The sequence below is a fragment of the Choloepus didactylus genome, chromosome 18 (assembly GCF_015220235.1).
Source record: "Choloepus didactylus isolate mChoDid1 chromosome 18, mChoDid1.pri, whole genome shotgun sequence".
NCBI classification, from domain to species: Eukaryota; Metazoa; Chordata; class Mammalia; order Pilosa; family Megalonychidae; genus Choloepus; species Choloepus didactylus.
Window position 1 is genome coordinate 61,683,141 of NC_051324.1, and position 17,592 is coordinate 61,700,732.

Consider the following 17,592-nt stretch of genomic DNA (forward strand, 5'->3'; position numbering starts at 1 on the left):
AGAAGGAGAACTGTGTCCTGTTCTCACCTGGCATACACTAGGGCTCCTTATTTACTGAACTGAATAGAAGCAGAACGGTAGGGCCCCATTTAGTCAAATACCTTGAAGGCGAAACAATGTTTAGAATACTCTGGTGCAACAAGTACCCAGTTTTAATCATCCTCCCTGTGGGTATTATAGCAGCAGACGTACATAAATCTCAAATCACAATACCTTATTATTTGCTTATAACCATGAGGAAAGGCTTCATGTAATAGGTAAGCAACTACAGATTGAAATACTTGACAAATCTTCTGAAAAGATCATCCAAAAATCTCATTCACTGCTTTAAAAAAATTATGGATTTTTTTGGCGTGTGGTAAAAGTATAATTTTCTTATATAAATCACAAGAAAATTCTATATGACCATATGAAAATGCGGTCCAAGAAGTAGTTTCTCAGTGTCCCTAGCATGGTTCTCCTGTCAAAATGGCCCTTACATTTCAATACTGAATTGGATCTTTACCTGCAAGAGAAAACACACAACTAGTAAGCAAAATATGTGAGCATTCAATAAAATTAAGTCTCTGGAAAGAGCACATGTTGGATTTTTAAAATAAACATCATAATTCTCTGTGCCCAATGCACTAACATCTCTGGAAGCTTTTCACAGCAGCAGGACCCTAATTTCATAACATTGTTCTAAACAAGTAGATTAAATTATGTACAATTTTACTTACCAAAAGATCATAAGAGTAGCTTAACACTACCCACCTCCCCATCATCCATCTCTCCTTCTGGTACATTAGTTACATATGCTTCTGATTCCCCCTTTCTGGTTACTCTGAATACTAATACATGTCCTCCAAATTGGGAAAAATTCCCTCTCTGGCTTAGCTTATTAATTCTCTGATTAAACCATGCTGCTCTGGCTTCTGATCCCCTATATTAATCACAGAACTCACTTTCCCCAACTCACTACTCTTCACAGACAAATACCTTCCTCACTCCCAACAGCTCTTATTTTTTATCCACTTATCTTTTTTCAGCTAATATTCTAAATTAGCCCAGTGCCAACTTTAATTTTTCTTCTAATACATCTCAAACTCATGCTGTACCACTATACGCTTGGGAAATTTGATTGAGTTACAAGGCTACTGTACAACCATCCACCTAGTTTCCACAGTACCCTCTGTGGGTATAAATCATGTCTGCTTATGGTAGACAGAAGGAATCTCTAGGCTGGAGTCTTAATGGTTTTGAGTGTTACTCTGATTTCAGAATCTGTTTCATTTCCTCCCAGTCCTCAAAGATATTGGACTTTGGACTTCTGAACATGGGCTTTGGAGTCAGACAGTTCAATTCCCAGCTCTGCCCATTCCTAGCTGTGTGACTCCAAGGAAGTCACCTACCCACTCTGAGCTTCAATTTTATCACCAAAAAAATGAAGATAAAAATAGTATTCACCACACATGTTGTTGTAAGGATAAATTAATTATGGGGATGAAGTACTATGGTCCAGGGCATGGTGTGAAGAAGAATATACAATGGCTACAATCCTTTAGTGTCTAGACAATGTCACAGAACCTTACTGATGAGCTCTGACATTTTTGCTGAGGCCATTAAAAATGTCACAGACACAGAGAGTCTGACTGTAGCCACGTCTTCAGGATTCAAGCTTCAGCCTTACATCATGAATAAAAACTTCATGGAGAAACTTTTGGTACTATCACTAATAATCCCCCACCTGAGCAGTTATAAACTGCCCCCCCCATGACATATCACAGACTACACGTGTTGATGTGACATATCACAGACTACCTGTGTTGATGTGACCTCAAGTCTCTACAGTACCCTGAGGTATTCAAGCCTTCAGTATAGGAGCTATCAAAAATAAAAAATAAAAAGGTAAAAGGCAATAAAAAAAAACCACCTAGGACCCATGCAATCCAGCATGCCACAGTGACTCCTCAGAAAGACATTTGCTCATTATTAGTCAAGGATAAGGGCTTCAAAAGATAGGCTAAAAAGGAAAAAAAAGGGATATAAAGTGTTCTTTTTTATGTAATACATTTTCTCCCTTATTTTAAAATCTTGTATCCAAATGATATGCTCAGCATCTATCAAATTAATAAATTCCCTTAAAATTATAAATCCTAGCCAGGGCTGGAGTACAGAGAGAAAGGCACCCAAACATTGCTGGCAAGAACGCAAACTTGTACTATATTTTTGGAGGGTAAATTGGCAGAACATATCAAAAGCCCTAAAAGATGTCTATATTGTTTGAGCCAATAATTTATCTTCTAGCAATTTATATTGCAATAATTAGATAGTCACATAAATATGTACATAGGATATTCATCCCAATATTACTTATAATAACAAAAAGTGGAAAATAACCATAGAGAGTGGGTTAAAGGATAAACAAAATAGGACATTTATAAGGGAGAATATTAGGCAGCAATTTAAAATTAAGTTCTTGAAAAATATTTGGTGATATGGAAAACACGATATATTAAGTGAAAACACAATAATTTCATATAAAACTGCATCATGAGAAAAATGTCTAGAAGTACAGGAAAAAAAGGACTGAAAAGAGATGGGAATAAGGAAGATTTATTCTTTTCTCTTTGTCAAATTTGCTCTGAAGAACATACTCAACTTTTACACATTAGGGCATGGAACAAAATAAAACATTTGCCTTGTATTTGCAAGCAGTTTCTACCATGCCCCCTCATCCCACAGCCTGAGTTTTCACACACACACACACAAAACACTTTGCATTAGTGTTTTCCAATACCTCCTTCATAAACTGACTCTAAACCAGTTCCATGATTTGCAGCTGAACCTGAATAATTCAGATTGAAATTATTTTAATTCCATTCAACAAGCTGTACTTTACCCAGCCAAAAACTCTGAGTAGGCGGGAGGAGAACTATACTTAGCAACCATATCCTTCCCTAACTTAAAAATTAATAGCTAAAATATTCAATAAAATAACAGTTTAAACCTGTATTGAAATAACTCTGGCTGTGCCAATGACTTTTCCCAGTTGGAGACATTTCAGGTTAAACATGAATGTTGGAATTCCTTCCCGTCATTATGGAAAGGAGTGGAAAATAAGGAATTTACACCACCACCTTTCCTGTAAACAAAATGAGTTCTCTCATGGGAATCTCAAAACCCTAAGTTTCCTCAAAGCTTTCTCTCAAGGACAACAGTGATTTCTCACCACTGTCACCTCCTGAAAAACCAAGGATTTGTTATTGCCTCAGGGGATCCCATTCAACAGCGCTCAGGACAAGACTGCCAAAAAGAAAAAAAAAAAAAAAGTCAGCTGTTTTAATCAACTGAAATAATAACCATAATAATAATAATTCTCCAGTGGTGTACAGGCACGTCAGCAGCAAACACAACACAAAGTAGTTCTTTGTTCTCAGTTGATGGGGCTTTGTTTAAAAGATAACTACTTTATCCAAAGTGGACCTGCCCCATCTTCTAGCACATTCCATGCCTCAGCTGTCCCAAACAGTAGTCCCTAGGCACGTGTGGCTATTGAGCACTTGAAATGAGGCTAGTCTGAACTGAGATGTGCTTTAAGTGTAAAATACACAGCAGATCTCCAAGACATAACCCAAAAGAAAAATGCAAAATGTCTCAATAATTGCTTATATTGGTTACATATTAAAATGGTAATATTTTGGATATTCTTGATTAAGTTAGATATATTATTAAAATTAATGTCACCTGCTTTTTTACTCTTTTTTTAATGTGGCCACTAGAAAACTGCAAACGGCATGTACCTTGCATTATGTCTCTATCTCACAGCACTGCCCCAAGCCATCACACCACTTATTTTCTTTGAAGTGCGCATCACCATCAGAAATGCAGAAATGACCGGCTCATTTATGTGGTGCACACATTTATGATGGATCGCCCACCCACAGAGCAGAAGCCCACTGGAACAGGACTCGCCTGCCCCATCCACTGCTAAATACTCGGCAACCAGAACGTAGGGTGTGTGCCTGGCACTGTAAGTAGGGAACAAAGGATGAATGGAAGAATTTGAGTAACAAGCCAGATGGACATTAGTCTGTCTTACCCCCATGGCGGGACAGCTCCCCTTCCAGCCCAACACTTTGGGCCTGAATCTTTTCTTACAGATTCATCCTCGTCTTCTCCTCAACTGCCCCCACGTCCACCCCATGGGTCACAGGACAAACTAGTGCCGGGTGTGGGCTCTGCACAGGGTCCCAATCCCAGCCCAGGACACCTTAGCTTAGTTATGCCACATCCTCTATGGGCCATTGCTTCCAGGGAAAACAAACAAACAAACAAGAACTGTTCATGGTGAAATGCTAAACCAAGATTCCTTGCGGACAAGCAAAGCTCTCTTGGGCTGCGCCCCTCAGTCTCTTAACCCCCAATATCTCAGGGGGTCACTCTAGAACAGGCCCAAGGACCACCCCATCCCCAAGTGGCCTTTGTCTGTGGTGCCAAACACACCACTCCCATTCCCTTCTCACGGGGCCCAGTAGCCACAGGCTTTTGTCCGGCCCTGGAAAGCCTTCTCCTCCCGCTCTCCTGCCCTCCTAGTCTCCTCTGCTTTAAAATTCAATGATGTGTTAAGAGACAGAAAGTGGAATACAGGTCACCAGGGTGGGGCGGGGGGTGTTAATTCATAATGGGTGTAGAGTTTCTGTTTGGGGTGCTGGGAAAGTTCTGGTAATGGATGGTGATGAGGGTAGCAGAAGGTTGTGAATGTGATTAAGTCCACTGAATCGTGTGCTTGGGAGTGACTGGGATGGGAAGTTTACGCTGTATATATGTTTCCACAATTTAAAAAACAAACAAAAAGAGCAAGTAAAGAGACAATGACAATTAAATGCAATACATGATCCTGGACTGGAACTGATAATGGAGGAGAAAAGGCTCCAAAGACATTTTAGGGACATATGAAAACAGACGATAAGCTTTATGTCAATGTTTAAATAGTTGAACTTGATAACTGCACTTAAGGTAGTTACATAAGTGAATACGCTTGTTCTCAGGAAATACACGGACATATTAATGATGTATACAATCTACTCTCAAATGTTTAAAAAATGGATGGATGGATGGATGGAAGGAAGGATGGAAGGAAGGAAGGATGGATGGATGGAAGGAAGGAAGGAATGATAAGGCAAATATGGCAAAAGGTTAAAAGTTGGTGGGTCTGGGTATGCAGGGGTATATATGGGTTTTATATTATTTTTGCAACTGTCCTGTAAGTTTGAAATTATTTCATAACAAGTTTTTTTAAAAAGTCAGTGTATGTGAGGGGTCAGGCCCACCCCCACTTCAGGGAGGGCCCCCGGGGCAGCTGACCGTGCTGTGTCCTCCACCAGCTCTGATGCTCTAGCACTGCACAGAGGCCACAGCAAGCCAAGGGGCCCTGGGTCCTGCTCCCTCCAGGCCCTGTGCAGGCCCAGGCTCCAGAGTCCCCAGCCCTGAGTCAGTGGCCCCTCCTGGCCCATCAGAGCCACTCTCTGGTAAATAGAGGTTGGTTGTTTTGTCATCTACTTTTTGTTGTCTACTGAACTGAGACTATTGCGAATTTGATTTGGGTGGTAATGTGGATTGTATGTGTCTGGGAGAAACATGTCAATGAAATAAGAAAGACCAGTGCCCGCGACACATGGGAGCTCCACCACCCAACTGGACGAAATCACAGAAGTGCGGACTGTCCTGTCCTAAGATGTGCGCTCTGCCACTATCCCACATTTTCCCAACCAGACCTCTGTACATCCCCCTCCAGTGATGAATCATCTGCTGGAGCACTGAACAAAACCAAATAGTGGTTCATCTTATTTTACTCAGAGGGCAGAAAAGGCAAAATCAAAACCTAGACTTGCTAACAGTGACAGCCACCACTTTGCATGGTACCCTGTGTTCTAGAAACCCACTGGTGCATGTTTGGAATTACCTCCATTTCAAACAAACACTTGTTATTCTCACCCCAAACCAACATTCAACATTTATTTTCTGTAAGTTTCCCTCAATTTAATCAATAAAATTTCTGCTAGGCTTGAAAGTGCCTTTCTCTCCTTGCTCTAGGCATGTGCTATATCTTCACATGGTGTATGGCTCAAGACGTCATGCAATGTATGCTGTCCCCAAAGTGCTCCAGAGGTGGCCTTTCAGCTTCAAGGATACAGTTTGAGGTTTAGCAAAACCCTCTATTATATGGTAGAAACAGCTGCAACTCTGACCACGAACCAGGCCTACACTTCTTTTTACTGATGAATATATAGAATTCTTATGCATAATTACAAAATTAAGCCATAGCTATTATTAAAATGGAAAAGTTGGATTTGTTTGGTGCTATAAGTCACTCAGCCTTCCCAAGTATTTTGCATAAAAGTGAGAACCCAGCTGACTAAATACTCCACTGAACTACACGGCCCCCTCTGCCAATTAATAAACCTACTAGTGAATGCAAGCAAAATTAAAGGCACTTTTTCAGTAACAGTCCCCATGAGACTAAGGAAATAATAAGTGTGGCTATTACACAACCACAGAGGAAGTGTAAAAGCAGGAGCTCCAAATAGGGCAAAGTTGAATGAATTTTTCAAGAAGAAATATCCCTTTTGAAAGGCTGTACCTTTTCCCTATTGTTAAAATTTTAGACATAGATACTGTAAACTGGTATCTACACACGTGGTTCAGCTCAGACGTTTCCTTCTCAAAGAAATCATTTCTGATTGCTCCAGCTTTTTAAATAGCAATTGTTCCTGCTCTGTACTCCCAAAACACTCTGCTCCTCTGTAATGACACTTCCTCATAGCGTATCATATTCCTTTCATAGGACTGAAATATTTAAGGGGTAGAGTACCTTTCTGTCTCTACTTTCAGATAACTGGGCAAAAGACTGGGTGTGTAGGGGTGTGTGTGTGAAGAGAGAGAGAGAGAGAACAAGAGCAAGAGAAGAAGGAGAGAGGGAGGAAAGGAAGGAGGGAGGGGAAAGGAGGAGAGAGGGAGGGAGCTGGATAATGGATGGATGGATGGATGATGGGTAGATGAACAGATGGATGGATGAATGATGGATGGACGGACAGATGGGTGGACAGATGGTGGATGGATGGAGGATGGATGGATTATGGGTAGATGGATGATGTGTGGATGGAAGGATGATGGGTGGATGCAAGGAAGGATGACAGGTGGGTGGATGGATGGAAGGATGGATGGATGGATGGATGGATGATGGGTAAATGGATAATGGGTGGATGGAAGGATGATGGGTGGATGCAAGGAAGGATGATAGGTGGGTGGATGGATGCAAGGATGGATGGATGGATGGATGGATGATGGGTAGATGGATGATGGGTGGATGGATGTGTGGATGGAAGGATGATAGGTGGGTGGATGGGTGGAAGGATGGATGGATGGATAGATGGATGGATGGATGATGGGTAGATGGATGATGGGTGGGTGGGTGGATGGATAGATGGATGGATGGATGATGGGTGGATGGAGCGGGTGTGCCAAGTTTTTAAAAGTTGGTGAATCAGGATGACAAGTGTTCAGTGCACTGTTCCTTCAACTTTTCTGTCAGTTTGAAAGTTTTCAAAATAAAATAAAATTTTTAAACTATTTGAAATAACACATAGTAGGGGCGCAATCATTAATTGTTGAATAAATTAATGAACTGTTGTACTTTATGATTGCTAAATGACCATTTAATGATTGCTTAAAGAGGACTGTGGGACTTTTTCTTCCAATAAGCATTCAAGTTCCCACCATCAGGCACTGTGGTGGGCCCTGGGGATGGTACAATGAACCAGCCTCTGCCCCCAACCCCAGGGACTCTTGGTCCATTTGGGAGAAGCAAATTACCAGGATCAGGAATGCTACAAGCATCCTACTGGAGATGAGCAGAATGTGCTATAGAAGGAGGGAATGTGGAGGCATCCATCTTGGCTTCGAGGAGGAAGAGGGAGCCAAGGGGCACCCAAGGAACACATCACAACCAACAAATATTTGTGGAATGAATGAATGATCAGAAAGAAGGTGAAAGCTGAATGGCGCCTTGAAGCATCCAGCAGGATTTGTCCAAGTGAGGGGGTGCTTGTACCAACACAAGCAAAATCAGCAGAGAAAGATGACTTTCTCCTCCTTCCCATTTCCATACTCCACCACTCAGATGGCGGACACATGCATGATAAGCAGCCGAGGTTCCCGGCCAACAGGGTGGAGACTGGAAAATGCCTGAAAGCCCTTGTCAGTACTTTTAATTCCCTGCCTAAGGTGCTGAACACGAGTCCATTTGCTCTGTCACCCGAATAGGCAGTCCCTGCTCCCCCCGGGCTGGATTCCAGCAGAAGTCTTCAGGCGGGTCTGGTTTCACCTCTGAAACAGCCTGAGGTTGCCAGGTTCCCACTCAGCTATTCGCCTTCCCATACTGACAGCCCAGCACTGGACTCCCGCTCCCAGCTGTGTTGAGATGATCCTTGGAACGGAGGTGGACCAGCCTCCTCCTGCTTGGTGACTCGTGGCTGCTCATTCCATGGAGAGCAAGCTCTGGATGGCTCTGCTTGTGCTTAAAGTTTCAAACAATGACAAACAGCAGTCCTGGGAAGCACCTCCAGAGAACCCCACGGCCCCTTCCTCTGAACAAGAAGCGGCTAATGGAGCGCCTTCTTGGGACCACAGGTGGATTCATCACCAGGCGTCAATTTGAGACTCACAGGGAAGTTCTGAAATCAAAGTTCACAGCATTTTCCATCCACCCGCCACAAAATCACGGAGGCACCGTTGACAGCTCAGAAACACACACACATCTGTGGAGATGGTTTGGTCCTTTTCTCTTCCTTTTTAGATCAAAAGCAGTGTTCATTAAAGACATAAAACTGAGTAGGAGCAGACTGTATGTTCTTTCTTCTTGTCTCCTATTTGGCTCTTTGTTGGCTCAAGGGTATCTTTTCCTTTTGAAAATTATTTTTTGCAACCTAATTTGGGCTACCATAGCTGGAGAAGACCAGGAATGCAAAACTATCAATATGAACATTTCTATCATGCTTATAAGTACCCCAGAGAACAAGAAAATTATATATATGTAAGATATATATATTCCATAATTTTACATCATTCCCAGAAATTTTTTTGTCATTTAGATTATTTACAAATAGATAAACAATTACTCACAGACATTTTACATGGGTAAATTCTTCATATCTACAATTTTAGAACATTAAGATTGTGTATAAGAATGAAATTTTAGGGTCAACCATTTTTTTACCCAACGTGAAAAAACAACCAATGCAAAAAGTAGATGGTCACTTTCAATCTAATCATAAAATGTGAGGATGCTTCACTAACTTTGCTCCTTGGCCAGGATCTAAAACGAAGCAGTCACATGTTTCAAATAGGATCAGAGCACTGCCAAGCCCACTGGGCATGCCACACCCACGCACTGTCAACCATCCTGGTTCAGATCAAGTGCATCAGCCATGGCAACAATAAAAGATGATGTTGAAGATGGTGCACCAGTCACCATTTCTTGAGAACGTGGTAGGAGCCAGATGCTACCCTGGTTTTTCATATACAGTCTCTGCAATCCTTAAAATAACCCTACAAAAGTGCACTGTGCAGAGGAGGATACTGAGGCAGAAGTTACACGGTCACAGAGCTAGAGATCCCCCAAGAGTCTAAACAAGACTGGCCTGGTCCATGAGCCGATGTTCCTCATGGAGGCCATGCTGCAGAAGGAGAGGTCCACAGGCCTGTCTCTAGGGAGGCACAGGCCCAAAGCCAGCCACACTCCTCTCTCCTCTCCCTTCAGACCAGCCTATTGGTATAAGTGAAATTCAGCTCCACAAATATTGACCTAAGCACCCTCTACATGTGAGGCCTTTTGATGGATGTCACAGGAGAAGGAGTGAGGAAAAGAATAGTGGCATTTATTTCTGGTCAGTCTCACGGCTGAAAACTGGGTGGGCACGTGCCCCAATGTCTAAGACAGTTATGATACATGATGTTATTTCTTAAATAAAATAATAATATTTACATAAATGGTTTAAATCAAACTTTCACCATGAATGCCCACGAATTTACTATTTTTCCATACCTTTTTCTTTCTTCCTCTACATCTGTATTTGCTTCTTTCCTAAAATGCCATCTGTTTGGTATTAAATAAAGTATCTTTGGGTTACCAGCCCCAGGTCTTCAAATTAAACAAAACATGATGTCACCCACAACCACTGAATCAACATGGCAGAGTGGAAAAGGCAAGGCAAAGGACTCTGGGGACTGACTATTTCTGTGCTCTCTCTGACCCTGGGCAAGTCACTGTCCTTCCCTTGACCTTCATGTGCAGGACGACACGGCTGCACCACAGTAGGGAGAAACCTGAGGGGCTCACGAACCCCTTAAACTTGCATGCACATTTTCTGTATAAGTACACTGAGTACGCATTTTTCTGGGGAGAAGGTCATAGCTTTCACCAAATTCTCAAAGAGGACTGGAACCCACAGAGGTTAAAATCCACTGACTCAGATAGCTCTAATTTCTGATCTGTCTCCAAAATTCTTTGATTCTACAGAAAAACTAAACAAAAACAAACAAACAAACAAACAAAACCCAAAACAAACCCAAGAGTATCTATGTTTCTCTGGAAAGCTAAAGCCTTTGTATCTCTCTCTTTTTGTCTCTGTCTCTGTGTGTCCCTGTCTCTGTCTGTCTCTCAATAGCCGCTTTATATCATGACCCTGACTGTCAGGAAAGTCAGGGTTGCGGCCTTCAGCCAGGGGTTGGCCTGGGGTCTCAGGTTAATCTGCACCCTCTCCCTGGGTCACCTGCCCCGCCTCAAGCCCAGACACTGTCTGCCCTTCTGTCTTAGGGCTGCGATGCCAATTTCAGAAAGAGGTCAACTACCGCTTCTCACCAAGAAAGGAGTCTGCCAATGAGGGGACAGAGGGACAGCTGTCTTGGAACAGGATCAGTTAGAAGGAGCCAGGGACAACACAACTGAAGCTGAGTGCAGTGGGAGGAAGTTTTCCATCCAAGGTAACGTGGGTAGCAATCTGGCGAATCTACCAAACAGGCTGGCCATGGCTTTCTCTACTTTCCTGTCTACCTCTGCCGTGGGTGGCCCCACTCCAGGGGCTCCTTCCCAAATGAGCTGCTGGGACGCCTGTGGGGGCTCACACAGGCAGAGCAAGCAGGAATTCAGCTGGGAGCCCCACAAGGTAGGAGGAACCAGGAAATCTTTGGGAAGATGCTGAGGACAGTAACCAAAACAGAAGCAGCAGAGCAAGGGAGAGCTCAGCCCACAACCTCTGTTCTCTGCTAGAAGACACTTCTCCAATGACCCTTCCCTCTTAGCCCTGCAGGAAGGTCACAACGAAAAGGCCCCTTTGACTGGGCCGTCAAGCGTCTCTGCCAAAAGGAGAGGGATGTCACCCACACCAGGACACAGGACAGGATCCCTCCTTCCAGGCTGCCAGGTCCTTCCTGGCTTTACCCCGCAGCTGCTCTCACTGGATTTACTCCCTTCTTCTATTTTCCCTTGCAGTGGGGACAGCTGGCTGTTAGAAATGATCTGATCCTGTGATCGATAACAAAGCCTGCTCCACCAGGTATTGCAGGCAGAAACCTCAATTTTTCTATCCACACTCGAGGAAGCACATCTCCCTGTGGCCCAGCATTTCACTTGCATCTGCCCAGTGAAAAGGAAAATTCATCTAGGAGTGTTTTCCTGTGCAACTACAAGTTGATGTCAATCGTTAAAATGGGCCTCCGCCCTGTTCATCAAGCAGGATGTACCTGCTTAATGCAAATACCAAGCAACACTAAATACGCAGGAAGTAACCTTTACTCTCTTAGTCAAATACACTGTATTGAAACAATGAGGAAGAAAATTTCAACCACATGTCTGAAGACCATTGAGAATCTCCACATTTTCAACAATTCTTCCAAGAAGAGCTATACAATGCAGTTATTATCATGCCATCATTTCATAAGGCATGTCATTATGTAGCAAGGTCAAAAGTATAGATAAGGAAAAGGAAGTCATGAAGGAGCATTCTTGCTTATTTTCTTTGCCTTATGTTAAAAGAAAAGAAAAGAAAAAAAAAACTATGTCTTTTAAAGATTAGACATTTAATTACTGGTAGAAGAGTAACTCGGTGAAACAAGCCAGCAACCCAGCAATTATGCTTTTATGAATTTATTCAACTACTTTTAAGTACCCAAAAATGTATGCAGCCATAGCTAGAGCTAACAATGACTGAGCACTGGCTATGTCTCAGGCACTATTGTGAGTGCATCACATATATTAGCTAACATATTCCTCGTAACAATGAGGTAGGTATTATTATTATTATTCCCATTTTACAGAAGAGAAACCTGAAGACAAGAAAGGTAAAGCAATTTGTTCAACATCAAAGAGCTAGCACTTGGTAGAGTCAGGATTCAAAACCAGGCAGACTGAGGATATTCACTGCAGCTTTGTTTAAAAAACCAAGTATCTAAGGATGTTCACCACTGCTTTGTTTACAGGATGTAACCTAAATTAATTACATTAATTATGCTAAATTATTATGGCACAATGAAAAAATACAAAACTATTACAAAATAAAGTATGATGCACAAAGAGGTCCAAGATTCACTGTCAGTGAAAAAAGCAAGTTGCAGCAGCATTGTAAGCTAGTATGATCCAATGTGGGTTAAAAACAGAGTGAGAAAGAGAAGGAGAAAGACAAAGTAAAGTTCTAGAAGGACAGACAAGAAACTTCAACAGTGGTGACCCCTGGGAAATGGGCCTGGCTTGCAGCACGGGAAAGGGGACTTTTTTTTTTTTTAAGTATTTTGTGCCCTTCCACCTGTTTGAATTTTCTATCAAGAATACATATTAATTTTAAATTTTAAAAGTGTTTCTACTTGTAAACCTAATACTTCTCTAATTTAAAAAAAATTTTTTTTTACAAAAAATGATATGAAGTTTATTAATGGTAACACAGAGGAAGGACTAGAGCTTTGGGCTTTGTATTAGAAAGCTTTTCAGTGGAGGAGAAGCGCAGAGCCTTATGAAATAACATGACCATCCTGATGGCGGATGGGGGTTGACCTCAGAGCTGGCAAATCCCAGGTTAAAGATTAAGTCAAGTATCTGATACTTACTTAAATGACAAAAATACTGCCTTTCAATGTCTTTCTCAGCAAATATATAATCATCAGAGCAATTTAAATACTTGGTTCAATGGTCTCTTTCCTATTTTAAACTCCAAGTTGATGGGCTGAGGACAGAATAGTAATGAAGCTTCAGGGAACATAAAGCAAGGAAAGAGACTGACGCACACACCGTTTTTGTCCAGGACAGTTCCAGCCAGTACACCGGACAATCCACGGACAGTGGCTGCTCCGCACATGAGCACACCTGATCCTAGACAAAGCAAAACCTGCTACATAATTCAGAAAGACCCTATTGCAAAAGAAATGTTTCAGTAATCAAAGAAGAGGAAGGCAGCATTTTCAAAGGTCCAGGTTGGGTGTTTATTGACTCATGTTAGTATTAAGACAGGGTAATTTAAGATGTTAGAAGAACTGAGGAAGTAAGAGAAAGAGACAAACACAAATATTGTAAAAAAAAAAAAAAAAAAAAAGCAAAAAACATATTTATAAAACTCAGAATGTTCCCCTAAAAAAGTCCAAAACTTAGAAAACATGATATGAAATTGTGATGTTTTATTCTGAAAAGGAGCAAATATTCAACAGCCAGAGATAATTTTTATCCCTACCCCTTCATATTTGTCATTCTATTAGAAAATGTATGAGAAAACTCCTGTTTTTGACTGACTATCAGAAGCTTCCAAAGCCCTATCCTAAAACAGTCACTATTCCAATAAAACAGCTACCACTTAAAAAGTTACGTAACGGGATCTTATTCCTGATCAAGGCTACAGTGTCAAGTAAATCATGACCAAGACCAATAGTGATCAAAAGGTAACACTCAACATAACCCTCTGTAATCATTACAGTAGAAAATTATACTCTAAGCCCTAGAGTGGTATGGGCATAAATTTGTTCATTCATATTTAATACCTATTTATTGAATGGGCAGGTGAGTTCTAAAATTGTGGCGAAGATGCAAAGCAAATACACTGTGCATATGAAATGCTGAAGAGTGCTAAAAGCCCCCAAAAATGCATAAACTCATCAAAAATAGGGAAGTACAATGGGGTCCTAACTTTTATCCAAGCATATCTTACCTTTAACTTTAATAGTTTCATCAAAAACAATTTTACTTTCTTTCTTAGAACTCGACAGGATTTTTCATGATGCTCTGAATGCTTCTGGTTCTTTTATAAGTCCTCCAAGATAGTGATGCCACTGCCACTTGTTTTCTTACTAAATGTTCTTATAATAAGCCTATCATCACTTGACTGACTTGGATTTATTCTCATAATAGCCCACTTTGAACAGTCACATACGGCAGTGACAACAATTATAAGGACAGCGTCTCAAGCTTTCTCCCACAGAAAAGCCCGCTGCAAAGGACTACTAATCAGACACAGGACTGGCCCAAAGCCACCCCCAGAAAACCCCTGAGCATCTCTCTCAAATCCAGGACTTTTCTCAGGTTGGGCCCGGAAGCAAAACAGAACACCTAACTAATTGACTCCGGAGGAGTCTTTCTAAGAGACAGACATATATTGCGTACTGGGCTGTGCTTTTGCCTGCTTGATTTGACTTTTACACCATCACTGGTGCTGTTCATGAAAGCCTTAGCAACATTCCATTGGTTAAGCTGTTGTGATTAAGAACAAATAATTTCAAAACCTGGTGACTGACACACACTTTAACTGGTGTATGGGCAGATGAGTAATAAAATAATAACAAAATATATTTATTAATAATAGGGGGTTAAGGGATATGAGATGGTATGGGTGTTTTTATTTCTTTTTTATTTTTTAAATATTTTATCCTTTATTTTGGAGTAATGAACATGTTCTAAAATTGTGGCAATGATGCACAACTATATAATGAAACTGTGAGCCAATGATTGTATACTGTGGACAGATTATATGGTGTGTGAGTATATCTTGATAAAATTGCACTAAAAAAAAAAGAATAAGAATTACTCCAACACACCAAGCCACTCTGCCAGTGGGCTCTACAACTGCTTTTCTGAATCTAGGTTATTATAACAAAGTGAACACTCTGTTTCCAAAAACAAGAAACATTATTAGACTTATCTAATTGAGTTATTCATAAGAACTCTTTACTATTTCCTTATTGTAGGCAAAAATTATAATTATCATACATTTACACAATAATTCAAAAACTTTATAGCTATGTTTAATATTTAAGTGAGAAGTACAGATAATGCTGTGGCTTAAATGTGTACAGGAAATTGTCAGATAAGTAAATGGAATATTTAATAATAAAAAGTACTTAACGAGCATTTACTAAATGCTAGAGTCTATTCTAAGCCTTTTAATACATCAACTCATCCAATCCTCAAAATAACCCCTATGAAGTACATACTATTTTTTCCCTCATTTTCGAAGAGGAAATTAAGAGAAGCCTGAGGTAGATGTGTTAATTACCCCCGATTAAGAATATAAAGTATATTTACATATCCAAATGTAAATAAGGATCGACAACAAGGGTATAATACTTTCAAGTTTTTTCCATAAAGTCAAATACAACACTTTACTTAAACAAAAATTTTCCTCTGAGGCAGCCTTTATAAATGTTTACATTCTTACATTTGTTATATGTGATTCTTGAATTGCTCGCTGGGGACGAAGTCAAAACATTTCCTAAACTGGGCCTTGTCTTGGCAGTCAGTTCAATTTCAGAATAAAATTAATCTGAGACCAGGGCATGCATTTATTTTCTCAAAAAACTGAAACTGTGATTTGAGTATCCTGTGACCAGTAATTTCAATAACAGAACAGAGAAGAGCATCATAACCATTTTTAGAAAAATCAAAGTTCTTTTTTTATCAGTTATATACTTCAATAACCAAAGACTACTTTTAATAACAAAAAACTAGAAAAAATTCAGAAGTTAACTCAAAATGGATTACAGACCTAAGTATAATACCTAAAATTATGAAACTCTTAGAAGAAAACATAGTTGTAAATCTTCATTACCTTGGTTTAGGCTATGGTTTCTTAGATATGACACCAAAAGCACAAGTGACAAAAGAAAACATGGATAAATCAGATTTCATCAAAATATAAACTTCTGTGCTTCAAAGGATGCCAGAACAAAAATGCAAAGACAAACCACAGAATGGGAGAAAATATTTAAATCACGTAATTGAGAAGGGACGTATATCTAGAATATATAAAGAACTCTCAAAACTCAATAGTAGAAAGACAACCCAATTTAAAAATGGGCAAAATATTTGAAGAGTCATTTCTCCAAAGAAGACAGAAGATACACTAAAGGCCAATATGCTCATGAAAAGCTGTTCAACTTCATCATTAGTCATCAGGGAATGCAAATCAAAACCATATTAAGAGTAGGACAGAGGGTGGCATTGATGACTTGCTCATTGGTGGAAAAGCCTCTGCCCCAGGCCCTGAGGGTGAAGGTACGGAAAGCACAGACATCGCCAGTGTCAATGGTCATGAACCATCACTTGCAGGAAACCAGCTTCACAAAAGCCTACAGGAAGTACATCAAAGACTACATGAAATCAATCAAAGGCAAACTTTGAGGAACAGAGACCAGAAAGAATAAACCTTTATGATGGGCTGCAGAACAAGTCAAGCACGTCCTTGCTAATTTCAAAAACCACTAGTTCTATATTGGTGAAAATATGAATCCATACGGTATGGTTGCTCTCCAAGACTACCGCGAGGATGTCGTGGCCCCATATGTGATCTTCTTTAAGGATAGTTTAGAAATGGAGAAATGTTGACAAACTTGACAGTTCCTTGGCTCTATCACCTGTCATCATAAGTGCAGCTGCTTTTCATCCACACAATACCAGGGCTTAGACAGATGGACTGATGCCATCTTGACCTCTTCATTTACTTTGATCTTGATTTATTTGGAGCAGAGGCATTGTTTTTAAGAAAAACATGTAGGTAGGTTGTCTAAACATAAAAATGCATTTAAGCTCATTTGAGTTAATGCCTCTTAGTTTAATACATTTAAACTAAATTCATCCCATTGTGTTCCTGGAGAAGCTAGAGCCTGTTTGTAGATAACTGCTAGACAGCATAAGGCTATCTTCAGATAACATCTACAGCTAACTTACTTCTGGGACTGGAATATAGAAACAAAAACCAAGTCTTAATTCTGAGTTGAAGGGAGGAGACCAGGTTCATAGCAGTGCCAACATTTGAAGTGGATCTTTGTACATTTCATCATCTACAAACAGAAGTAGTTAACTCTGGAAGAGTTTTACCAAAAGAATACAGAGACTATAATACAGTTGGAAGCTAAGTATCTATCATAAGTCAAGTAGAACCAAGTTCTAGAGACATCTAGACGTCTCTTGGAATGAATGGCTAACTCCCTGGAGCTGGAATAGTAACTAGAACAGGGGTCAGGCAAACTGGCCTGTCCTGCCACCCACTTTTGTGCAATTTATGAACTAAGATGATTTTATAT

General features: G+C 40.5%; 1 protein-coding gene and 1 pseudogene across 1 annotated transcript in view; one reads left to right on the top strand and one right to left on the bottom strand.

Moving 5' to 3' along the window:
- The window catches only part of PRKCA (protein kinase C alpha), a 447,219-nt gene that overhangs the window by 363,707 nt on the left and 65,920 nt on the right, over nucleotides 1-17,592 (bottom strand). The gene's annotated exons all lie outside the window — the stretch shown is intronic.
- Nucleotides 8,574-16,894, top strand: LOC119513790 (annotated as a pseudogene).